The sequence below is a fragment of the Sus scrofa genome, chromosome 1 (genome assembly GCF_054392235.1).
Source record: "Sus scrofa isolate SSC_HxYL_T2T_F1_AM1 chromosome 1, Sscrofa_HxYL_maternal_Yorkshire_Landrace_v2.0, whole genome shotgun sequence".
NCBI classification, from domain to species: Eukaryota; Metazoa; Chordata; class Mammalia; order Artiodactyla; family Suidae; genus Sus; species Sus scrofa.
The window spans coordinates 56,288,105-56,313,901 of record NC_139383.1 but is presented as its reverse complement, the minus strand read 5'-3'; the positions used below and the strand labels follow the sequence as shown (position 1 = coordinate 56,313,901).

The 25,797-nt window shown below is 43.9% G+C and overlaps 1 protein-coding gene across 17 annotated transcripts in view; it reads right to left on the bottom strand.

Annotated features, from left to right (window-relative positions):
• Window positions 1–25,797, bottom strand: part of SPACA1 (sperm acrosome associated 1) — a 302,933-nt gene that overhangs the window by 96,338 nt on the left and 180,798 nt on the right. For 2 of the 17 annotated variants that reach the window (XM_084967023.1, XM_084967060.1), the window contains exon 1: window positions 2,743–3,108. The exons of 14 other annotated variants lie outside the window; for them this stretch is intronic. The gene's annotated coding sequence lies outside the window, so the exon portion shown is untranslated. Of the gene's footprint in view, window positions 1–2,742; window positions 3,197–25,797 lie in introns of those variants that run through there. One more of the 17 variants, XM_084967405.1, reaches the window with a different exon arrangement.

Here is a 25,797-nt window from a genome sequence, read left to right as displayed (position 1 = left end):
TTTAAAAGAGAAGAGAGCTTAATGAGGCTTTGGTTCTGCAGAGACTCATTGAGTTATCAAGGTCCATGATGCATCCTCTGCTTTACTCAATGGAAAAATAAACTTGTCGGTGCTCCTGAAGTGAATGCAATTCAGGAAGACCAGCATAAACTAATCAGACTCCCCCGAGAGAGATGCAGGGGCCAGGTTGACACTTTATTTGTATTCATATAAAGTGAGCAGCATGCCTTCCAGGGCCTGAGTATTTGTACCTGCTCTGAAGGCTACCTCTCTCCTTATATCAAAGTTCCTAAGGTTTGGTCAATACACAAATTCTTTTAACAAATTTATTTAACCAATTTTTATTGAGTGCCTTCTAGGTGCCAGGGTCTATGCTAGCAAAGCAGACAGAATGATTTCTGCCCTCTTGGAAGGTGCAATAATCATTATAAGCTTCTTCATTGGCTAGTTAAGCAGAGGAAAGAGTATGAAAGGGTGTTAAGGAATATATCCTGGATAGAGAAAATGCTGATACGCTATTTTAAAACCACAACAGAGGAGAGAACTGCTATCTTCTTTGAACAGTCATGTTTAAGCTCCAACAAATTCCAGCCTCAATACATACTTGCTTATAAATAAAGACAAATGATCATGCCTCCCTGAGTGGATCCTTCTACATTTGTAAAATGAGACGTTAACATTTTTTTTCTGTCCTCTAGTGCAAGGCTGTTGTAAACAAAACACATGCAAGAATCTTTGGAACTAATGAAGGAGATGGTGGTCAGAGTAGCGGTGGTTAGAGCACTGCTTGTGTTTGGTTTCATTTCATTCAAGAAATGGTTTGTAGGAGCTCCCTGGTGGCCTAGTGGTTAAGGATCCTGCACTGTCACTGCAGCAGCCTGGGTTGCTGCTGTGGTGTGGGTTTGATCCCTGGCCCAGGAACCTGCACATGCCAAGGTTGTGGCAAAAAAAAAAAAAAAAAAAAAAAAAAAGGCGTTTAGGTGCCTACCCTGTGTTTAGCTCTAACTCAAAAGGAGAAACCGGGGCTAGCATAAATATTGCAGGTTAGCACAGATTTTTGTAAATCTGCTGATGTTAAAAAAAAGAAAAAAAGAAAAAGAAAAAAAAACAGAGACAGTTCGTCATAATACCCTAAAAGAGCGTGTATCCAAGAAAGGTATATTGAGAGTCTTGGTGTGCCAGGAACCGTGGGTCTGTTTACAGAAGTAAAAATGGAAGATCTGGGGATCATATCCATGGATCCAATAAGAAGCCTTCCTCTTGCTGCCTACTTCCTGAGGATCATTGGTTATGGTTGGCAAATTGCTAAGTATGTGTAAAGTCTGTAACATTATTAATTCAGTTGTCATTCACGAAGAATAAGAGGAGGAAAGAGGAAGAGGAAAGCCTATCGCATGCCCACTAAAATAGCAAAGAAAATGCTTAATGTGAACAAAAATAAAGACCTTCCTCCTCTCAAATCCTATTTCCAAAATCATTTCAAAGGGTTATTATTAAACTCTAGAAAATCTTGCAACATAGGATACTGTATTAAATTTCAAAGATCCATTAAGTGCCATTTTGCTGTGGTGAAAGGCAAAGTAAAGAGGACTAATTCAAGAGGGGAAAAAAAAATCTTAGAAGAGAAATTTATTTTAAAGGTTAGTTTTTCTCAAGAAACAGTTGAAAACCTTCCATAGGTTTTCAGTGGCTGGACTTCCGTCAAGGTTACTTTCTCCCCTTAAGGCTCAGAGTCAGAGGAGACAGTCTCATCATGTTCCACAGGACAAGTTCAAGTCACAATGATGTGAAGAAGTGTCACACTATTTATCCTCTTTCTTAAACTACCAACTGCCTTCAGCTTCCCACCTAAATATCATGCTCCCATTGCAGCTTTAGAATGAGCTTCTGTCAAGCAATCACACAGAACAAGACATAGAGGGGGCCAGAGGCTAAGTTTTATTTACTCTACTGCTAGTGGTCCTCAACTGGGGGCAAGTTTGCTCCTCAAGGGACATTTGGTCATGTGTGGAGTTATTTGTGGTTGTCACAACTTGGTTAGGAAGTATAACTAGCATCTAGTCAGTGGAGACCAGGTCTGCTAAACACCCTAAAATGCCCCCAAACAGCCCGCCACATCCAGGAGTTACCTGGCTCCAAAGATACACAGGATCAAGACCAAGAATCCCTAAGGTACTGTGATTCTCTATTTTTCTACCCAAAAACACTACTCTCTTGCTAATGAATACAGTATGTGGACAAGGGTGTAATCCACGGACCATTAAGAGAGCCACATCAAGCCCTTTTAATTAATAGACAAGCCTAATCAGTTCGTTATCCTTTTCCCCCTCTTATTCATTCTTTATTCATTTGGGGTGGAAGCACAGGTGCCCATGGATGCCACCAGCTCATAGAACGGAGGGTGAGAATGTTGCTGTACTCATGCCATCTGGGCTGCAGGCCAGTCAGGCTTCAGCATTTTGCGTGGCTTATAGCCTTGCTTTGCCAGGCATTGGGGAGTTGAAAAACAAGTCCCAGGGGAACGCGCTCGGACTGTATCTCAGTGTGTGAGAAGAATCACAGAGAACTGGGTGATGTAGTACCGGTTGCCTGGTAGGGAAGACAATAAGAATGTTCAGCAAAGAATTAAGCCCAAGAGCAGGAGATGAGGAAATGATGAGAGAGTCAATACGGTAAATGAAGACGGCAGGTCACGAGACAGGGGGCACCCCGCGGGGCTACAGCAGCATGTGGAGCACTTACCATTGTCCCTTTCTGCCACATCGGAGCCCATCTACCACGCCCTTCTGGTGGATCATCTTTATTTTCGTCTATTTACGTGCTGCCGTCAAGCAACGGGCTCTGAGTCAGAATAAAGCCTCACCGCCTTCCTCCAGTTCACAGAGGTTTATGTTTCTCTGTCTCGAATTTCATGTGGTCCGACCAAGGCTTCCGTCACAGATCATGCCTGTTAATGAGGAAAGAGCCCTGGCCCGATAATCTCAGTAGACTCTCTGCTGTGTGATTCAGCGTTGTTAATACTCAGATGTTTTCTATCGGCTTTCCCTCTGAATTGTTCAGAGGCCATTTCTGAGTGTACCACAAGTCTCTACTTTTCAACTCATCTCTTCCACACGGTTTGTCTCCAGTCAATACCTCGTTGATATCTTTGGGGAGGGCAGAGAGGCCTGCAGGAGAGGGCACCCAGCCAGGGCCTGGCAGCTTATTTACAGCTGAGTAAGTAACTGAGCTCTGAGAGCCCGAAGCAAAGGCTGCCCGAAGGTCAGCCCACTTTCTTCTGAAAGCTTCCCTGTCTCAGCCATCCTCACAACCAAATCATCCAACCAAAAACACCTAGGATCTGGGGAGTCACTAAGTTTAACCCACCCTTTGCTGTCAGGACTCTCCCTGTAACTCCGGGAGGAAGCAGGTGATCTTCTCTCAGCTGGTTGGAAGCTCACCCATCACACCTTTTGAAGTTGTTTGCATTAATATTATCGAGCTTTTTCAGAGAGGCAGTGCATCCTTTTCTTAAATTCTGTCTCTTTTCTCACCCTGGAATTCCAGAGTTCCCCTGTGGGGCCTGTATCCAGGCTTCAAAGCTCCAGGGGGGGCAAGGAAAACTGCAGAAGAAACTTTTGCTGTGAAACTTGACCTAGGGAACCTAAGATTTGAACTCACCTCCTGGACATCTCTCCTTTTGCCTCTCAGGCACCCCCTTAGCTCTACCCTCTCACCTTGGCCTGGTAATGGGGCCTCTGGTCCCATCCTGACTGTGCTGAAGGTCTGGCCCATCCTGACTGGCCTTCTCCGTGCTGGTAAACACAAGCATGAGGCCTGCACAGGTGATGGTTGCACAGAGCTCTCCATTTCTCCGCAACTTGCCCTGAGGCAGTTACATTTTTTTAGTGATCTCTTCCCCAAGGTCATATAAATCAACCTTGTATGATTAAAACATAATGTAAACACTGTAGTCACCCCCAATATTGACCACCTTCCTTTCTGTCATCATTAGTTAATCACCAGATATCAAAAACCACCTGTGTTTATGGTAAAAAAGGTTTCTCTTTGCAAACTCAAAAGAGACAGAGGATAGAGACAGAGAAGCTCAGCCCACATTTTAAAGGAGGAAGCTTCAATCAAAAAGTGGATGAAGGAGTTACTGCTGTGGCACAGTGGGTTAAGAATCTGTGGTGGCTCAGGTCGCTGCAGAGGTGCGGGTTCAATCCCCACCCCAGCACAGTGGGTTAAAGGATATGGCATTGCTACAGCTGCAGTGTAGGTCACAGCTGCAGCTTAGATTCAATCCCTGGCCCAGGAACTTCCATAGGTTGCAGGTGCAGCCATGAAAAATAAAAAAAAATTGGATGAAGAAAAACTTTGAAGCATCCACTGAACCTATCCCATGACCCCAGTGGGTCTTAGAATGGGTGCTCTATGTGTGAATGTTCATTCAGCTCAGGACAGCCATGAAGCTCAAGTTATCCCTATTTCATAGATAGAAGTCAATAGTTGAAAGTCAGTGTTCCCTAGGGGTAAATGGCTTCATCATGACTCAAACGGGGTTAGGCCCATTTCCACCCTGCTTCTCAAAATCACTGCACTCCAGATGAGAGCCAAATCCCCCGAACCCTGGGAAAGACAGAACAATCCCACTGAGCCCTGGGTTAAATTCCTACATACATATCTCAACACTGTGACTGGCCATTCCTACCTCTTGATTGATCTGGTGCATGTTGCCTGTCCCTGAAGACAAGAAATATCAACTTTCTGTGTCATACCAAAAGATAGCATGTTAATTCTGGGTTACCCAAGGAGCCAGCAATGAACTTCCTTGCCTAGAAAGAAAAGTACAAGTCTGAAAGCTAAGTTTTGCCCTAACAAGATTCCAGCAAGTCACTTAATCTTTGTGGTCTTGATTTCCTCTCTGAACAAATTGGAATTCACACCAATAAATAGTTTTTTATCATCTACTCTGTGCCAGGAGGCACTATTCCAGATGCTGGAAACATAGAAGTGAACCAGACAAAGTCTCTTTCCTCATGGCCCTTACATGCTATGGGGGAACAGAAGCAATAAACAAATAAATAAAGATGAGGGTTCCAGAGAATGATAAGGCCTTTAAGGACAATAAACAGAGTACGGTAATTCAGAGCATGTGTTAAGATAGGGATAGAGTAGGGCAGTGATTCTTTAGAGTGGCCAGAAAACTTTCTTTGAGAAGAAAACATTTTAGCTGAGAGCCGTACGGTGAGGAGATAACCATTTGGAAGGACAGTCAAGGGAAGAGCATTCCACAGAGAGAACAGTCAATGAAAAGGCCCTGGGGCAGGACCCCCAAGTGACAAGTTCAAGGAGCAGAAAGGAGGTCAGTATGGAGAGAACATGGAAAGCAGAGTAGGCAAGGTTAAGACTGGTGTAAGACACCAAGTCCAGATCCTGTGGGGCTTACAGCCCATTGTTACTAATAATGTCTGCCTTCCTGACCCAACAGCATTATTGTAAGGCTCAGGTTGGATAACACTTGAAATGGGAAAGAAAGTCCTTAAAATAGTTACAGCCTAAACAAAGATTGTGTGGTACAGTCCTGGTCCTGATAGTGTTTTATTTGTTCCTGATTCGTTGCCAGCATCTTCATCAGTGGCATGTATGTGCAATCTTTATTAAATCACTCTTAGTCCTGGCATTGTTTTGAGGAATGGGATTGTTCAATCTGGATGAAGCAAGGGATATCTGGCCCCTGTTTTTCTCTCTGATACTGTTTTTGGAAAACAGAGCGCAGTTAAGGAATAGGGGAGGCCGTGAAGGGAAGGTACCCCAGGCCCCTAAAGCCATGACAAGCAAGTAGCAAGACAAAAACTGCACAGCTTCCTTTAGTAGAGAGACAGGCCACAGAGAGCTATTTCCTTATATTTACATCTTTAAAAAAAAAAAAAAAGTATTGTGGTTGGTAATTTGGGAAAGAAAAACCTTTTGAGAAGAGATAACTTCTCCATATCCTCTGTCTTTTGGTGAAGTTAAAATGCCCTAGCGGATGAGGAAACAAGCTGGCTGGCTGCCCTCTGAAACCATGAAGGAACACCCAGTAGAACCCAGGCTGCCTGCTGGGGACGCAGCCCTGGGAACCAGGAAGTTCATTAAAAATGTAAAATAAATGCGAGGATCTCATGTGGTTGTCTTGGGGCCATTTTGCTTTAGACTGCGAATGTGTCGGAAAACAGCACTGCAAATGCCATAATTATTTTAAGATAGAAAATGATTTAAATTGACTAATGAATGCAGACCCTGACACCAGTCTGCATAAATCTGGATTGATTAGCATGTTCTTGGGGCAGGGTGGCTGGAGGTGGGGGCGGTTCGGAAACAGCTTTATTCATTAGCAGCAGCATCTGCACTGTCTTCTCCTCCTCAGCCCCATCAAAGACAGAGTGTCCTAAACGGCATGATTATCTAGAAGCAAAACACACCTTCACATACATTAGCGCAATTAAGTCTCATACCTAGTGCGTGTTGCTACTGCCTTACCTACTTTACCCACAAGAAAGCTACAGTCACAGAGGTTAACTGTCTTACCTAAGATCACACAGCCAGAAATGAAACAGTCACTTGGACCTAGTTCATCTGTTTACACATCCTCCCTCCGCTATTTCATGCCAATGGAATGTTATTACCAGTTAGCAGATTGATCTCCAAGTGATGAGTCCTGTTAGAGGGAAATTTTTTTTTTTCCTACTTGGTGTCTAGCAGTTTCCAGGAATAAAGGAGAATCTGTGTAGAAGAGCAGCTCTGTACATAGAAGGCTTTGCTGATTCATCAATGTGTCAGATCAGTTTTTGCCAAGGATGCTCTCCCCACCCCCTTTCCATTTCCAGTCATTTTACTGGCAAACTGACCTGGCCATGGTTTTCAAGCTGACATTGGACGTCATCTCCCTCCCAGTGCAACAGGTCTTGACAAGGTAATGGAATTCCGCAGCAGCTGCCTCCGTGTGCAGCTTCCTCGGTGAGATGCTGTCCTGGCCATGTCTGTCTTTGTTCTCTGAGAATCCTTGTCTTATTATTGTTATAATTTTCTAGTGCAGGATGGAGATTACGGCTATTTGAGACACTGCCAAAACACTTCTATTTTGTGATCGTTAACCTTATTAGTTAACATTTATTGAGTAATTATATTTTGTAATAACCTATAAGGGAAAAGAATCTGAAGAAGTATGTGTGTATGTATAACTGAATCTCTGTGCTTGTACACCTGAAGCTAACACAATATTATAGATCAACTACACTTCCACCTTTAAAAAATAAATTCAAAAAAATAAAAATTTAGAGAATTATTTTATTTTATTTCATTTTATTTTTTTATCTTTTCTAGGGCTGCTCTGCGGTACATGGAGGTTCACAGGCTAGTGGTCTAATCAGAGCTGTAGCCGCCGGCCACCGCCACAGCCACAGCCACAGCCACAGCCACAGCAACACAGGATCTGAGCCTGTTTGTAACCTACACCACAGCTCACAGCAACGCTGGATCCTTAACCCACTGATCAAGGCCAGGGATGGAACCCACAACCTCATGGTTCCTAGTTGGATTCGTTAACCACTGAGCCACAACGGGAACTCCTAAAAAATTATTTTAAAAGACATTTATTGAGTACTTGCTGATGCATGATAGCAAATAGATATTGGATTCTCTTCTATCCCAGGGACTGTAGCTCTGAGATTGACATTGGTTAGAAGGAGGTAAAACTATAAACCGAGGAGGAAATCAAGGCTCCGGCATGTGACAACAGCCTCAACTTCTGAGCAAGATGCCCCCAGGAAGAACATGGCAGCCAACTATGACTCTGATCCTTCTGATCCAATCCAACCCAGCAAAATTTCAGAAAACTTGTCGCTTCAGATTGTTTGGGGAAGGCTGGATTAATCCTGTTTATTGTCTCAGAGAGTAGGAAGTGGAGAACATCAGGAAAGTATGTGAGGCCCCAGCTCATACCAGAGGGAGCAGCACATCTTCACTGTCCCAGGCAGCAAAAAAACCTCTATCAATCTTTCATTGTCTGCCTGCTTTCCAGGGGCTGGTCTGCAAGCCAGTCATGCCTGGTTGTTTCTCTAGCACCATCTCATGCGGGAAGGAACACTTGGTGATCATTATCTCCCCAGGAGACCTGGGCAAGAAGTGAAGTGGGTCTGAGTGATGGGAAAGGGACCCAGGCATCTCCAGAAAGAATGAGTTTCTCTTATCCAAGCAACCCAGCCAAGGAAGTCAACCTTTGCAAAATACCCATTCATGGAATTACAGATGCCTAGTGCTTCTTTCATTTCTCCCTCTTCATTTGAAAGTTATTTTGTTTCCTATTTCAGCTAGATGTATATATATATTTTTTTTTGTCTTTTGTCTTTTTGTCTTTTGTTGTTGTTGTTGTTGTTGTTGCTATTTCTTGGGCCACTCTCGCGGCATATGGAGGTTCCCAGGCTAGGGGTTGAATCAGAGCTGTAGCCACCGGCCTACACCAGAGGCACAGCAACGCAGGATCCGAGCCGCGTCTGCAACCTACACCACAGCTCACGGCAATGCTGGATTGTTAACCCACTGAGCAAGGGCAGGGACCGAACCCGCAACCTCATGGTTCCTAGTCGGATTCGTTAACCACTGCGCCACGACGGGAACTCCAGCTAGATGTATATTTTAACTCCCAGGTTATATTTCTTCTGGAAACAACTGGATTTTGTCAAAGAATATAATCACAAGTATTGTGAATTTAGAGCCCCAGAGGTATCATTGTCCATGTTCCCAGACACACCTGATTTTAAAAGGACAAACCTAGACAGTTCAGTTCCATAAATAGATAGTAAGTCTACAGTATACTCTGGGCAATAATACATATAGGAAACTCCTACTGTGTTCTGAAAACGGTGCTGGGCTAAACAAGTGAGGAACTTAAGTCACCCGAAGAACTCACACTCTAGCAGGGGGTTATGCTTTCAATGTAACAGAGTTGGTTACACAACTGATGAAGCAGAAGAGCATGAGGGGCGAACAGTAAACTCAGCCTTCAAATCTGAGGAGGCTTCCTGGAGTTGATCTGGGTCCTGGACCAGTAGAAATAAGTCAGTAAAAGAGTATGAAAAGAGCACTGCAGACGCTGAGAAGAGCGTGAGCAAAAGCGTGGGAGACAAGATGATACGTGAGAAGTTATGTACAGAGTTGAGTGCTTCCAGAGCATCAGTACAAGATGGGGTGGAGGGCTTACCAACGACGGGGTGGAGGGCTCACCAACGATGCTAAATAGCTTGGATCTTATTCTGCAAGCAGCAGAAAACCACTGTAGGGATTTTGTAGGAGAGCAGAGTAGTCAGAGTCCCATGATACATGGATTCCCTAATGGAGTATGGAGGATAGAGTGAAGAGAGACAAGTCTAAAGACAAGTGCACATATTAGAACCATCTGCAGAATAGTTTAAACTGTAGATTTCCTCAACTCACCCCAGATGTCTTCCACCCTAGATTTTTTAAAAACATATTTTTAACACATCCCAGAGATTCTGAAATATACCCTCAGCTGAGGACCACTAATTGGGCAATTATAAAAATGATTAGGGAGTTCCCATTGTGACTCAGCAGGCTGGGAACCTAACTAGCATCCATGAAGAGGTGGGTTCAATCCCTAGCCTCCCTCAGTGGGTTAAGGATCTAGTATTGCCACAAGCTTCAGCCTAAGTCACAGATGCAGCTCGGATCTGGTGTTGCCCTGACTGTGGCATAGGCTGGCAGCTGCAGCTCCAATTCGCTCCCCAGCCTGGGAACTTCCATGTGCCACAGGTGTGGCCCTCAAAAGAGAAAGAAAAAAATGATTAGGACCTGAACTAGGGCCACAGGAGTGGGAAAGAGGTGAAAAGACAGATTTGAGAACTATTTTGGAAATGCAGTCAACAGAACCTCTTTATTTATTCATATATTCATTCAACAAGTATTAGGCCAGGCACTGTGCTGGGTGGTAAAAACTTAATCATGAAAAGGACTTGTCCCTGCCATTAAAGATTATATAGTCTAGTGCAGAATTTCTCCAATACATCACTCATCTTTTTAGCAACAGGAAAGAAAAGCAAAGAAAAAAGTTCCTGAGATGTTGTCAACATGAACCAGCCCTGACATGGATTTGCTTGGTGGCCCAGGGAACTTCGAAGAATTTGAACAGGCAGAGCAAAAGTAAATCCTCTTTAGAGAAACACTTTTTATCAAAGAACCTCCACAGATAGTTTTTGCAAGAACAATGAGCAATATACAATTAAAATAATAAAGTAAAACATAAATAAATAAAATAAGCACATAAGAAATAGACCTGTAAAGACTTCAGGTGTTAGACAGTTCAGAACATTTATATATTCAGGAATGTACATTTAAACTCATAAAATCTAAGCCTGAAAATAACATCAAGGATAGGAAATTGTAAAAAGTGGCTATCCAGATGTATAAGGGTCCACTGGAAATAAAAAGTATAATAACCAAAAAGAAAAACTCTGTGGTGTATTTTAATAGTGGGGAAAAAACAGAGATAAAGAGAGAATTTGTGAACTGGAAAATGAGAAGTTATCTATAAGGCGCAGCAAAACAATTTTTTTATGAAGAACCAGAGAATAATTACTTCAGGCTTGAAGGCTGTATAGTCTCTGTCATAACTATCCTGTCACGGACAATATGTAAACAAAGGGGCGTGGCTGTGTTCCAATAGAACTTTACCTGCAAAAGCAGGCAATGGGATAGATGGAGGCCACAGGCTGTAGTCTGAAAACCTCTGGGATCTAAAAATGAAGTCTAGAAAAGAGAAACATCTGAAAAATAAGGAACAGATGTCAAGAAACAAGGAAGACAGAAAAAGGTCTGTCATGCTAGATAAGAGTTCCCGAAAGAAAATGGAAAGACAATGGGGCAGAAGCAGTATTGGAAGACAGGACCGAGTATTTTCCAGAAGTGATGAGACAGTTTACTGATTGACAAAAGCCAGCAAATCCCAAGTAGAATTAATAAAAAGAAAATCACACTTAGATACCCGCCATGAAACTAAAGTCCATCAAAGACGAAAAATCTAACACGCAGGCAACAAAGACACACAGATATTGCACACCTCCGGGGACTCCCACTGTACACTAGAATGTAAGTGGGTTGCTGGAGCTGAAAGGTGGGAGCCCTGATCGAGCTGATAGCTGATTTCTTAACAGCAGTACAAGATACCAAAAGTAGTGTCGGGCAAAAACCTACTTTGAGGTCTGTGAGCATTAGGAACAGTGCTGCTGGGGTGATGGGGGCCCAATCCAAGATGTGGGGGGACCATGAGGCCTATATAATTTGAAGACCTTCTTTATAAAAAAAATTTACAAAAGTACGAATAGAAAATTAACTACAAGGCTTTGGATGAGGATTGTTCAAGCAGGCCCTAAAGTGTGAGCCTTATTAGCTTCAAGGTAAATCCACCACACAATGCGTTCTTCCCTTCTAGGCTCCCAGCTCTTTTCCTCTAACATCAGTCTTTTCACAGTAGGGGCAGCAGAATGCCTTGCTTATCCTGGACATGGCCTGGGAAAGCTGACCCCGGGCTCTTTATTGCCCCATCCTGATTCAGAGATCTTCTGAGCCAGGCCAGAGGAGACTATTAATTCTGGGTCTCCATCACATCACAGAGGCCTAAAAGCCAGTGGAGTTCAGAAGTTCCGAACAAATGTATACAGCATTAGTCAACACACAAGAATATTTACATGACGTTTGTGCATGGCTGTGTGCTGCATTCCATCTATTGTGCATCACTTGACATGTTAAAATGTAGTAGCTTGAATTCTTTTCCAACTTTTGCCTTCCCATTGACTTCTGCCTTCATCCAAGCCCTCATCACTTCCCAGCATCCAGATTTGTCCCACCACCCTCATTCTGCACCAAAAACTTGCCTTCCATAAACCCAGCTCTAAAATACTTTTTCTTAACCACCAGCCAAGAGCTATGGTCAGAGTGCAAAGCAGTAAATCTTAAGCCCTATAAATTTCTTCCTCTGGTTCAAAAGATGGAGCAATACCTGAGGCATCTTGCTTGTTTTTCCACTGCCCGTAGCTCCCCAGTGGCCAGCATTGCACCGGGACCTCTGAAGAATATAACTGCTTTGCAGAGAATCCACGCCTGCTACCTCCATGACTGACAAGTAAGCCACACCTCAGTAGAGCCTCCAGTGGGAGGTGAAGAAGATACAGCCCTGTACCCCAGAGAGGCCCAGGAGACTCACACTATACCGTCTAGTTCAGAATTGCCTCATTCACTCTGGTCACTTACTACCAAGCAGAGACCCACCCAGTGCAGCCCATAGATACTGCCCTTGGCTCTCCGCATCTAGTGCTTTCACTGCACCTACTTTCTTCCTTTCTGGCACACAGCCTTGGGGCACTGTGGACAATGGGGTTTGGGGAAGCAGTCACCCTTACCTCCCATTTTCTCCTAAATTCATTCTTCCCACCCAATCCTCTCATCTGAGAATCCCATGCCCCCTCGTCCCCCCTTTCTAGAGAGAGTGAGGACTTTCCTTATAGACAATCTGCCTGGGCTCCCTCCAGCCCAGGGGACAGCTTCTGCAAGGTCACCCAGACACCTGGACATTTGAAGGAAAGTTCTCTGATTGGTTAATGCTACACATCTGCTATACAAGATCTGAATTCCAGGACCCATGGACATTTATTAATTTACAAAACAAGCACCTCTAACTTTGAAGACCCCTTACTCTGACTTCTCCCTCCCTTTCCACCCCTGCCTCCTGGGAACTCCAGTCAGCACTGGCCACTCACCAGCCCCACCGGCTCCTCTCTCTTCCCATACCCTGTTTCCTTCCTGGAATTGCTCGCATGTCCCCCACTCAGCTCCCCTCCTCTTAGCCAAATCCTTTCCATCCACCTCAAAGCTACACTCAAAGGTCCCCTGACCCTCTAGCCCACTTTGACCTTGTCAACTTCTGGAGCATTTGAAGTCCCTGTTGTAGAATGGATTACTTTGTCATTTTCAACCCTGACTGGGGTATTTTTAAATACTATATATCTTTGGGCCCTTGCCCCTGAAAATCTTTATTCTAGAGGCTCTTTGAGCTTTTGAAAACTCCCCGAGTGATTTTGATGTGCAGCCAAGGATGAGAAACATGGCTTTAGAAACACACTATCTTGTGATTTTGTGTAATTGCCTTTTATGTCTAAGCCTTGTTTCCCCAAAGAGACTGTAAATTTATCAAATACAGAAGCTATAGCTATGATTTTCTGTGCCCTCCACATAGTCTTGTCTACCAGGCAGAAGTAAGTGCTCAGTGGCAACTTAAATGGCAGACTGATTGATGTAGCACCATGTTGGATGCTGAGCTCCTGGACAGGAAGCAGGAAACTTGAAATCTGATCCTGACTCCATAACTCACCAGCCACTATCCTCCCTGGATTTCCGCTTCCTCATTTATAAAATGAGGGTGATAATTAGCTTTTTAAACTCCTGGGAGCTTAAAGGAACTAGTAGAAGCCAGTGAGTTTTTTCAACATTTCAAAAAGCCATGGAAAGTTAGGGATTTTATATCAATTTGCAGATTAGTAATCCATTCAAATACACATTGATGAATGATGGGTGAGGAGAAATAATAAAAGGAAACTTTAGTTTGAGAAGTTTTAAAATATTTCGAAAAGTACAGGATTCCATGTTTCCATTTGCTCAATATTGATGACTCCAGACTCCCTGGAAGAGAAACTAGAACAGAGTAAAGTAAGAAATTTGGAGTTAGACTAATTTGGGTTCAAATCCCAACCCCACCACCCATTAGCTGCATTAACTTGAGCAAGTTCTTTTCCTCTCTGAGTCAGTCCCTTCATCTGAAAAACTGACATATTGACAGTAGCTATTCCATAGAGCTGTTATAAGGATAAATAAATGGATACATGGAAAGCCTTTAATGCACTGCCTGGCACATAGCAAGTACTCAATCCATGATACTAGGAGTTCACCCATTGTGTTAGTCTGCTTAGGCTTCCCCCCTCCTCCCCAAAAATACCACAGACTGGGTGGCTTAAACTACAGACATTTATTTGCTCACAGTTCCAGAGCGGGAAGTCTAAGATCGAGGTCCCTGCAAATTCAGTTCCTGGTGAGGGTTGTTTTCCTCCTGTTTGCCCACCTGGCCTTTCCTCTGTATATGTGCAGGGAGGGAGAAAACAAGCTCTCTAGTGTCTCTTCTTATAAGGACCCTAATCCTATTGGATCTGGGCCCCATCCTTATGACCGCATTTCACTCTAATCACTTCCTTAGAGGCTGCATCTCCACTCTGGTTGAAGCCACACTGGGGGTTATATGAATTGATTCAAGAGATAGGAAACAGATATTTCAGTCCGTAACACCTGGAAGGAGAGACACATTCAGAGCTAATGCCAAGGAGAAAAAGGACAATCAAAGAAATCTCAAGAAACAGTCTATCTCCTAGACCAGGGCAGTTTGGGAATAGCCCCTCAGCTCCAGAACCAACCAACATGCTTGACAGCAGTCACTGTGGTGCAGACTGTGTCTTGCAACTGACTGAGCTGAAGGAACCACAACTGTTTCTAGGACTGGGCTTTTCCCAGCTCTGTGCACATTTACATCACTGGGAGGATGGGATAAAGTGCTGATTCCCAGGCCCCACCACCAGACATTCTGAGTAGGTCCCAAAAGTGCACTTCTGATTTATATCCACAAAAGTACTGCCCTAAGGAAATTATTCCAGAAGAAAAACTCAAAGCCCAAGTGGAAAGCACACTATGATACTTCTGCCGTTGGGGAGGAAGCTGGCATGTGTGATCAGGAAGGTCAATGGAGTTCCCCAGTGGCCTAGCAGTTAAGGATCTGATGTCACTGCTTGGCCCAGGTTTGATCCCTGGCTCAGGAACTTCCTGTGGCAAGAGTCCAAGAGGCCAAGATGGGGAAGACCAGAAGGGGATTGCTCAGCATGGATATGGGCTCAGAGGGGGTGGGGACAGAACGCAGATGACTGCCTTCAGAGGAAGCCGGCCCTTGAGAGCCTTGGATTTGGTAATATCGGGTGTCTATGGTCTGCGGCAGAAGACTAAGGGTCCTGGACACCTAGTCCAGAGATCCAGGGAGGGTAGATCAATCACAGAGAGTCCCCATCTTTGGTTCCCTTCCAAGTGGCTTGATTTACAGAATTCTGGACTAAATTTTTTTTTCCTGTTGCCATCAACCCAAGCAAAGTAGAGGCACGGCTGATCATCATTTGGAGTCCAGGGCTCGAGGGTGCTAATGATGACGGTGGTGGTGATGGTGCAGGCCAAGCATTGTTACAGTGACATCTGGTATCAAAACTGAAAAGGAGCAAGATGACCCGACAAGAAGAAGTCTCTGTTTTCACAAAGACAGTTTGCTTCCCTTGACGACTTTGTGTTATTTTTCTGTTCCTGTCAGTCTGTTGTTAGATTAACCTCTCCCCTGATGATTGAATGCCATGATCACAGGCAAGACAAATGCTTGATGGTTTGGTTGATTGTCATATACGTGACACAAACCTTGTTTGCCTTTCCGGAAACCGATTTTTACAATCCCTGTAAGTCTAGGTAATATTGAGAGAGATTTCTCAGCCCAGTCCTTTACCTTCCTACCAAGCCATTAGGGTTTCTAATATTTCACATTTTCACTCTGACATGTACTTTTCCACCATGCTTGGGAAGGAAATGCCCCAGCACAAAAATAGGAAGGGAGCCTTGTGACTCCTGAACCCACTCTCAACCTCAGTTCTTATCTGAAATTGGATCCAACTTTAGAATTTTGAAGCTCAGCTGGGAAAATGTGGGATAAGCATTACAAATTCTCCATCCAGAGTCCATTTTCATCAAAGGCTGCCGAAATGAAGCTATTGTTAGTTAATGTCCGGATGAATCGGATGGACAGGGCTCTGCATTATATAAATGGGGACAGACTGTCAAGGGGGGCATTTAGTTGGAAGAACTTTTTTCCCATCCCCCCCTTCTCCTTCTTGACTTATACACACAGCCCTTATTTCCACACCCTGTTACTTGCATGTTTATCTGGGAGGAAGAGTTGCTGAAACCTTGAGTAGGGCCACTCACTGCATGATTCACTTTGCTGTACACCTGTAACTAATACAACATGGTAAGTCCACTATACTCCAATAAAATTAAATTTTTAAAAGACAGGGAAAGAGAAAAGGCCTGTGTGGCTGGAAGCACCATGTCTCCTGCTTGCTGCAGCTGACTGAGGAAGACCCAGTCTTCAAGGGTGAATTGCGGAGGGGGGTCTCCTTACCCACTTTCCCAAATCTATGTGGGAATCAGGACAGGCAGGCCCTTCCTGTTAGCAAGAAGCCCTTTGGCCTGTTTTTGGCCAAATGCTCCAGTTCACACGCTCCAGTTGAATTGAACCAAAGATACCTCGCTCAGGGCAGATGGAGATGCTATAAACGGGAGTTTGCTCATGTACTAATAAACCTGCTTATGATTCCCACACCACTGATCCTTCCATATATAATTCCATCAGAGGGAAAGGTCCGTCTTAGGATTCAGGTACCAAATTTTCTACCTTGAATCTATCAGAATTTTCCCACAGCCATTGCATATTTATTAAAAATCACTTTGTGGTTCTCAAGTCCTATGTGGTTCCTTCCTCTGCTCTTAAGTAAAATCCACACTGTACATCTTAAAAAGTCTAAGAAGTTTTCTATCACTTGAGGAGTAGGCTTGCAAATGCAGCATGTGGCCTATTTTCACTTAAGAATATCACTTGTGGTTGGATGCATCATTTCCAAATGATCTGTACAAGCTTTAGTTTGAGACTTGGGGTGAGCCTATAAGAAGCTGGTATATTTGAGACTTCATTTAGGAGTTCACCATCCCTACCAATTTAGCCCTGGGGTCATCTACTCCATCAGTGAGAAGTTTCCAAAGTGTTAGGATCTCAGAGGTGATCAGGTCTATAGCCCGCCTTACTCAGGAATCCCTCCCACTCCATCCCTGATAGCTGGGGTTACAAGCATCCACACACACTTCCATACAAGGGGTGCACAAAGGGTATCCACATAATCTGTAAAGTGATGGGGGGTTTTAAATGCCTGAAGGAAATACAGCAAAAGTGAAACTCTGAAAGAATTATGGGTGGGAACATGGTTTTTCAAGATTTGATATATTTGAGATTTGATATAGTATTTCATGAATGCCTGAACTATTTCATGAGAGAAAAGATTTTAGTTGCTGATTATAAAAACAAAACACAAAATTAAGCTAATATTTCTAGTAATTACCTTAAATTGCAGCTCTATAGGCCCAGAGTAAAAATGTGTTCCATGCTATGTCCCTTGAATTAAGGGAATTCCATAATTTCTCATTATTTACACCAAGAGCATCACACAGTACACTGGTCCCTCAGTTATCTGCAGGAGGTTGGTTCCAGGGCTCCTTCTTCTCTTTGAATGCCAAAATGCAAGTATGCTCAAGTCCCTTATAGAAAATGGTGCAGTATTTGCATATAACCTGACATCCTCTTGTATACTTTAAATCAGCTCCACATTACTTATAATAGCTAATACAATGTAAATGTTATGTAAATAGTTGTAAATGCTATGCAAATAGTTGCCACATGGCAAATTCACATTTTGCTTTGTGGAACTTTTGGGAATTTTTTTTCTGAGTATTTTCCATCCATGGTTGGTTGAGTCTGTGGATGGGGATTCCGGCAGAAATAAAGGGTTAACTGTATCTAGCTGCATGACACGGTTTCTATTCATCATGAGTATGTACAGTTTTTAAAAATAGCTCTTAGTTTTTCCCCCTAAGAGACCCGCATCTAAACTAACCCAGATAGGAGTTCCCTGGTGGCCTAGTGGTTAAGGATCTGCTGTCTTCACGGCTGTGGCTCAGCTTCGATCTCTGGCCCAGGAACTTCTCATGCCATGAGTGTGGCCAAAAAATAAATAAGCAAAATAAAATAGCCCAGATTAATGGCAATCTCTGCCTCCGGAAAGGCCATCAAACAAAACAGAGCTCACCTTCAGCAGGTGGCATGTGAATGTTCATGGTTCCCAGGGCCAACAGCTCCTTCTACTCCTCTTGTTCCAGTTAAGGGAATAACTGAGCTCTATTCTCTGTAGAAGCAATATTTCATGTACCAAGGAGATTATTTAAAAGGTTATCTCATTCTCCAAATATTGCTTTCTACAAGATAAAGAGTCAACAGTAGATCCAACTAAAGGAGGAGGCTTGAATGGAATGTGTGAGTGTATTGATTATTTTAAGAAATGATTCTGATTGATAAACAAACCCGTGGTTCTTTTTTACCTCATGCTCCTGTCCTAGCTTTCCTGCCATCCAAACCACATCATCCCAACACCAACCTACTCTGCTAAGTGTAATGGTTATCAGGATAAACTGTTGGTTTTGTGTGAAACCCATCACACACCATCCTATCGATTTAACCAAGTAAGTTGCTTTGTTTTCCTGATGAGCTGAACCTGGGTCTTTTTCACCTTCATGTGTCCAAGCCCTGTGCCAGGTAGAGTAGATGTTCCATATACATTCAATAGTTGAAAAAAAAAAAAATGAATGGACAGATCAGTGAATCAGAAACACCTAAATGCCACCACTCTATTCATTAAAAGTGCCTAAATAATACCATTGGATTGTGTTCAAACCAATCAGATTATCATTATTTTACAGCTACCCATGCTGAGCGCTTCACCCTAGGCTTGTTGCTTTTCCTACCCTCTGTCCTTCAGCTCCCAATTCTCATATGAGAGAACTCAGGCTAAGAAAAGAGGATTAGGAGAGGCTAAAAGAACAAATCTAACATCCCCAGCCTTTAGTGTCATCCTAATCTTGCCCTCCCTGCCTTTTAACCATTTAGCTCCTTCGGTCATGCAGGTTTCTGTGGTCCTCATGGGCAGCATTCACCACCTCAAGACTGAGGAGGTCAGTCAGCTGACTTTGCACTAAATCTGCCTTCTCTGTCTCTTTGTCCTGGGCCAAGGCATGTGTATTCTGGTTCCCATGTGCCACCTGGTGGTCTCCCCAGTCACTGCCTCCCCAGTGCCTCAGAAATGCCATGCTGTGCCTGGAGAAAGGGAGGAGCTCACGGGGACCCAGGGATGGAGTCTGGCATGTGAACTGGTTCATTCTTGCTGCGTGTCACCAGTGGGGATGAGGCAGCGGAGGCCTGGAAGACAGAAGTCTCCTCCACGGCCATAATCCATGGGTAGGATTCCCTAGTCCTTCTCAAAACAGTCTTTAACCATGTGGCCTTCAAACACCCACAAAAGGATGCTCGAAGAAAGAAAGCATGAAAAATCTCTGTACTTATCATACATGCATGTATGGGATGAAACAGATAAATTGAGAAGGGGTTATTTGGATATTTGGGCAAACCTATGCCAATCTCTCTAGAATAAAATAAAGGGCAGAGGGAGGGAAGAGTAGAAAGATGAAAGAAGACAAAAACTTGTGATTATCCAAAAACATCACTTAATATACATTTAATTATTTCTAAACACTCTGTAATCTGAAAATGTTGAGGATTTACTTTTTACTTTTATTTCTGGAATTTTATATGAAAGTAATAAACCATAAACATCATTGATTACAAGCTTATTGGACATTAGATGCAATCACCAAGACCTAAGGTGCATACCTATAGAGACAGTGGTATTCGATCTGGCAGCAACAAGCCTAGGCCCAGAGCTATGATCCAGTGGGCTTCTTGGGTGTTTTCCTGAGTGTGCATTAAGACCTCAGCTGGTCTGGGTTTCTGAGCTAACATTCAGCATGGATGATTATGAAATGAGTAATCTCATGTCTCCTCCCATATATTTCTTCATCTAGATCAATCTTAGGAATCTTTCAAAATTTCCAGAGACGTGCCTTTGCCGTCTGAATGAATACTTCTGTTTTAAGAAGTATTCATTTCTTGCACACGGCAATAGCTGCCAAACATGACCTTTATGTAAAAATCATTTCCTGCCTGAATATCTTCTTCCCCTGCTCTTTTCTCCTAAGCCACAGGCTCAGAGATGTTGCTATACAGTAGGACCTTGTGGTTTACCTAGTTTATATAAAACAGTGTGTGTATCTGTTCATCTCAAATTCCTAATTTATCCCTCCCCTCCCCTTCCACCTTGGTGACCATAAGTTTGTTTTCTATGTCTCTAAGTCTGTTTCTGTTTTGTAAATAAGTTCATTTGTGTCATTTTTTTTTTTTTTTTTTTAGATTCCACATTTAAGTCATATATATTTGTCTTTCTCTGACTTATTTCACTTAGCATTGTCATCAGCAACTGGGTGGAACATGTACACAGGCTGGAATTCAAGGCTGGGCTTGACCCCCTCCGCCAGTTGAGTGACCCTGGCCAGGAACTTGATCTCCCTGAGCCTCAGTCTCTGCATGCACAGTGTGCCTATGATCGTAGTCCCTGCCAGACGGGTGGGAGGATGGAGCAGTTACCCGTGTGAAGAGCCTGGCACTGTGCCTGGCACCCAGTAAAGGATCAAATACATGTTCATTAAAAAAATAAAATCAGAGCATAGTTCCGGGGTTGGCAGGGACTCCCTGATCACCAGGCGGGAAGCAATTTGCTCAGGGCTGCCTCTGATGCCCAGACTGGCGCTTGGTCATCGGGTCCCTGCTAGGGCAGGGGCTTTCCCAACCTCAGGAGAGAACGTTCAGGAGAAGTAAAGCCTGGAAGCCTCCTGAGCACTGCCTTTCTCCAGCACCGGCTTTGCCAGGACGCCTAGCTTCTTGGTGAGAAACTCATTGCTCAGCCCTCAGTCAGGTGGTTTGCAGAGAGAGGGAGGATGGGGAGCCGGAAAAGCACCAGCTCGGGTCTCAGGCTTGACGGCTTCAAATCCCGCAGGGGTTCAACTGCCTTCAGATTTATGGGCCCATAACCGCTGAAAACTGCCTGCTGCCTGAGCCCAGCGCCGCCTCAGGGCCCAGGGGGCTCCTGGCTGATGCTGTTTGTGAACCTCTTTATCTCTCTAATGCCATGTTGCCTAAATCTGCGGTATTAAAATGATGAGAAAGGGCGGAGGAGGGTGATTCATGCCCCGGTTACACTGACAATGAAATTCATAGAAATCAAATTTCTCCCAATCACGCCAACAACATCCCGGCTGGTGTCTGTCTCAGCTCTAGGGCTGGGTTTGTTTGGCTTCTACAATGATTTTTCTTTTTAATGTCATTATTTTTATTATTTTGGCCTAATGTTTTTATAATGTGCTTACTGTGCCCTCCGGCTCTCTGGGGATGGGGGTGGGGTGGGCGTGGGCAGATTTGTTAATCCCTAAGCTGTTGTTTCGCACATCCCTCCTCCAACCACCAGAAGGAAGGGGAGTCCCTACCTCTTCTGCCAGCCCTGTCCTGACAAGGAAACTGAACTTGTTGGTCCCCACACTGAGCAAAACTTCAGTGTTAATTAGTCAACTTTTTTTTTTTTTTTTTTTTTTGTATTTTTTCCTTTTCTAGGGCCACTTCCTGCAGCATATGGAGGTTCCCATTCTAGGGTCTAATCGGAGCTGTAGCCACCAGCCTACGCCACAGCCACAGCAACACCTGATCCTTAACTCTCTGAGTGGGGCCAGGGATCGAACCGCAACCTCATGATTCCTAGTCCGATTCGTTAACCACTGCGACATGATGGGAACTCCTAATTACTCAACTTAACCAACCCTCCCCTTCAGCCACCCAGCTTCCATTCTCCAAGTTAAATATCTGAGGATGCTTCTCTCTTTGTATGTCATAGCCTCAAGCCCCAACTTCCATCTTCCATCTTCCTGGAAATCCATCCCCTTCCCTGTTTGCCAATATACCTCTTAAAACAGCCAAGAAAGACCGAAAAGGATAGCACATCTGTATGATAGAATGCTAAGCATTATTTGTTAATTCTTCAGATCTTTCTATACATATTAACCAAGAGAGGTGTCAATGGCACATCCTTAATTGAAGAACGTTGAAGAGTAATGGGTTTTGTAGAACCCACTCTATTTAAAAAAAAACAAAAACTTTGAAAACCTTAGATGCATATGGATCTGTTTTAATATGTTTGCATCAGTGTGGAAGAATGCATTCTAGGTTACTTATATGAGTTACCTGGTTTAGGGGATGTTGGAAGAAGATAGACTGATTTTTCAAATACACCCAATCATATTTCATTAGCTGCAGTTAGCCCTTGTTACTCAGGTAAATTTTGAAGAGGAATTTGGTAAAAGAATTTTCAATCAATCCGTAAGTGACAGATACTTTTAATTTTATTTTAAACATAGTTGGACCCGGGCAGGGCTCCCTGGGAAGGATACTGACTGTGCCTCTACTCTTAGAGCTTAATTTGCATCCCCTTTGTGCTTCCCATACATTGGGGATGCAGTCCTTCGTTGTTTTGTTTTGTTTTATTTTAAAACTGCTACAAAAATCTCTTCCTTCCATCTCCATCGTATAATACTTTTGAAGCAGTTTTTTTTTTTTTTTTCCTTTTTAGGGCTGTACCTGAGGCATATGGAGTTTCCCAGGCTAGGGGTCTAATCGGAGCTACAGCTGCGGGCCTATGCCACAGCCATAGCAATGCCACATCTGAGCCACATCTGTGACCTACACCAGAGCTCATGGCAACGCCGGATCCTTAACCCACTGAGCAAGGCCAGAGATGGAACCCGAAACTTCATGGTTCCTAGTCAGATTCATTTCTGCTGCGCTACGACAGGAACTAGAGTTTTTTTTTTTTTTTTTTCCCCCAAGTGCAAGACCTTAAATTTCTTCTTACTAAATTTTTTGTTTTGGTTTTGGCCTTTTGTTCCACTTGTCAAGATGTTTTAAAAATCTGATCTTCTTAGCCATCCTGCCCAGTTTTGTGCCACCTGCAAATCTGATCACCAGGTCTTTTATATCTTGATGCAAGTCCCTGATAAAAATGTTCAACAGGACAGGTCTTGTACTTGCCCGTTTTAGATGAAGAAATACAAATATTTTGTATTTCTTTCCATGAATTCCTTTTGTTGTGTGCAAGGCTGCTAATAAGCAGAGAGATTTGTATCAGGGAAATCAATAATCGTCACCACCATCTGACTTAGAGATGATAACAATAAACACTAATCACAAGCCAACTTGAGCCAACCCAGAAGCACAGCAGTGTTAGTCAGTGCGGTGGAACATATGTTCTGTCCACATCTGCTCTGAGGCATCCAGATGGAAGTAGGAGGTAGGCTGGGGAGCCGTGGGGGGTGGGGGGACAGCCCTTGGAGGGGGCAGTGAGGGAGGAGGGAGCAGGCAGGTGAAGGCAGGCAGGGGAGGGCTTCAGGGACGGGGCTCCTGAATCAATCTCCTTGATTGTGTGTTTAATGTGCAAGCAGCACGCAACAGCTGCTGATGGCTCCCATCCGTGACAGTACAACTGTATGACAGATCCTTCCCATCATACTTAGAGAGCCGTGTCTTCTGCTTTTTCCTTAATGGATCTTTGACATGCCTACTCAAACCACTTCTTTGCAGGCCTCTCGAGTCTTTGTCACACCAATGTGTGGTGAGGTTTGTCTTTTCCACGTGGTTGTTACCTCAGTGCTGTAACTGAGCAAGTGGCCCACACTGCCCTGTTCCTCCCCGTGAAAACTCCTCCACAGCCTTTCAGAAGCTGCCACACTCCTGACATGTACATCTCCTGATGCAAAAGAAGAAACACTCACCTAAGGGATAGCAGGTGCGAATACAAGCAGCCCTTGCAGGCGGTATAGCTTAACCCTCTTTGTACCTCAGTGTCATCCACTAAAAAAAAAAGGAGTTTCATGACTGCAGCATTTTTCTAACACTAAAGGAGGCGGCGTGTGACAAAGAGGTAGATGCTAAATAAATAGAAGCTGCATCTGAGGCCATGACCTGCAGAAGACACAGGCATGACTCACTCCCAACTTCTGGCTCCCGCCATTTGCAGACATGGGTAGGGCTAGCAAGTGATTCTAGAAGTCTCGGTGATTTTCTATGACACCTCTTGGCCTCTTGAGAACGTGTCAAGAACTTTGTGCAGGATTCTCACAGCTGCACTGATTCACTTCCTTCACTCAACATCTGTCAACTCTATGCAAACACTGGACCAGGCCTGAGGCGTAACAGCTGATGGTACTCAGGCTAGTGCCCTTGAGTAAGAAATATTCTTAGACCAAGAAATATAGTAAGAAATATTCTTAGACCAAGGCACACACACACACACACACACACACACAAACACACACACACCAGGAAGCAGCAGGAAAAGTCCATATACCAGACCCTTACAAGGCAACATTCTTGATATTTTCTATTCTATTGCATTTTATTTTTATTTTTATTTTTTACTTAATGAATTTTATTACATTTACAGGTGTATAACAATCATCATAACCAAACTCTACTATTGCGTTTTAAAAATTCATCTCACCACCTACTAATAGGATATCGACACATAGTTTCAAAACTTCCACTCTGAGGTTGGATGAATGTACTAGGTTCTGTTCTCAGTGTTTTCTAGACTGCTGTGAGAATGCCAAGTGAGGGGGTCCTTGGCCTGCCTGGGAGGAGGCAGAAGACCTAACCCCTATGCTTGAAGGAGCCTCCAGGATGCACAGGGCACCTGGTATTTCCAGAAGAAGGAACAGCATGGGCAAAGACACAGAGGAATGAAAGCATGAGTGCTCAGGGAACTCCAAACAATTTAAAAAATGTTTTTTCTTTTTAGGTCCTCACCCACAGCATATGGAAGTTCCCAGGTTAGGGATCCAATTGGAGCTACAGCTGCCGCCCTACACCACAGCCACAGCAACACCAGATTGAAGCTGCATGTGTGACCTACACCGCAGCTCACAGCAAGGCCGGATCCTTAACGCACTGATCAAACCCACATCCTCATGGATACTAGCTGGGTTCTTAACCTGCTGAGCCACAACAGGAACTCCTTCCAAACAATTCTGAAGTGGTAGGACACCTCTTGTGGGAAATGGGAGAAATATAAGGCTTTAGCGGTAAATTTTTCAATAAGCAAAGGTCAAGGGACCAATGATTGACCACTAGGTGGAAAAGATCTCTACGGCCAAGCAAGAAACACAATCCAGCATACACAGTAGGCTCTGGGAGAGTGATTTCAGGAGGAAAAGGAAGAAGGTAAGTTTTTTTTAAAGCCAAACAGATCACAAAATATCCATGCCCTATATTTAAAAAGTGAAGTTTCTTGGGTATTGCTGATTATTTAGCAGCAGGAGGATGTATAGTTTTGCTAAGTGCTGGGCTGTGTGGAGGTGTTGTCTGCTGTGTACTAGAACACCCACCTCAGAATTGGGGCACCCAGAGGTCCTTTTAGAAGAAGGCATGTCTGCTTCACAGACAGCAGATTCAGCACTCCAACTGGGTTTGTCATAAAGATTCTGTGGCCTGTTAAAGAGCTGAGGGATTAATCTGGCCAAGGAAGCCACTGGCAGAAGCATTAGTATTGCAGTAGAGTAGCAGGTGCACTGGAAGGAAGGATTGGCTGGAAGCAGACCAACCATGCAAACAGCTGATGCCAACAGTTCACAAGACAGTGATGGGGGCCTGAGAGAGATGGCTGATGCAAAGGAGGGGATGTCTTAGGAAATAGAAAGTTGGGGAATCAATACCACCCAGGGACTGATTCGATGGAAGGCATGAGAGAAGGAAAATCTCAGGATGAGGCATATAGTTACTAACTAGCTGGGAGGAGTGTGCAAATCCCTAAAGAGCAGATTGAGGAGATGTGGAGAAGAAACAAGAGGATCAAGAGAGTAAAAAGACATTTCCAGGGATCCCAG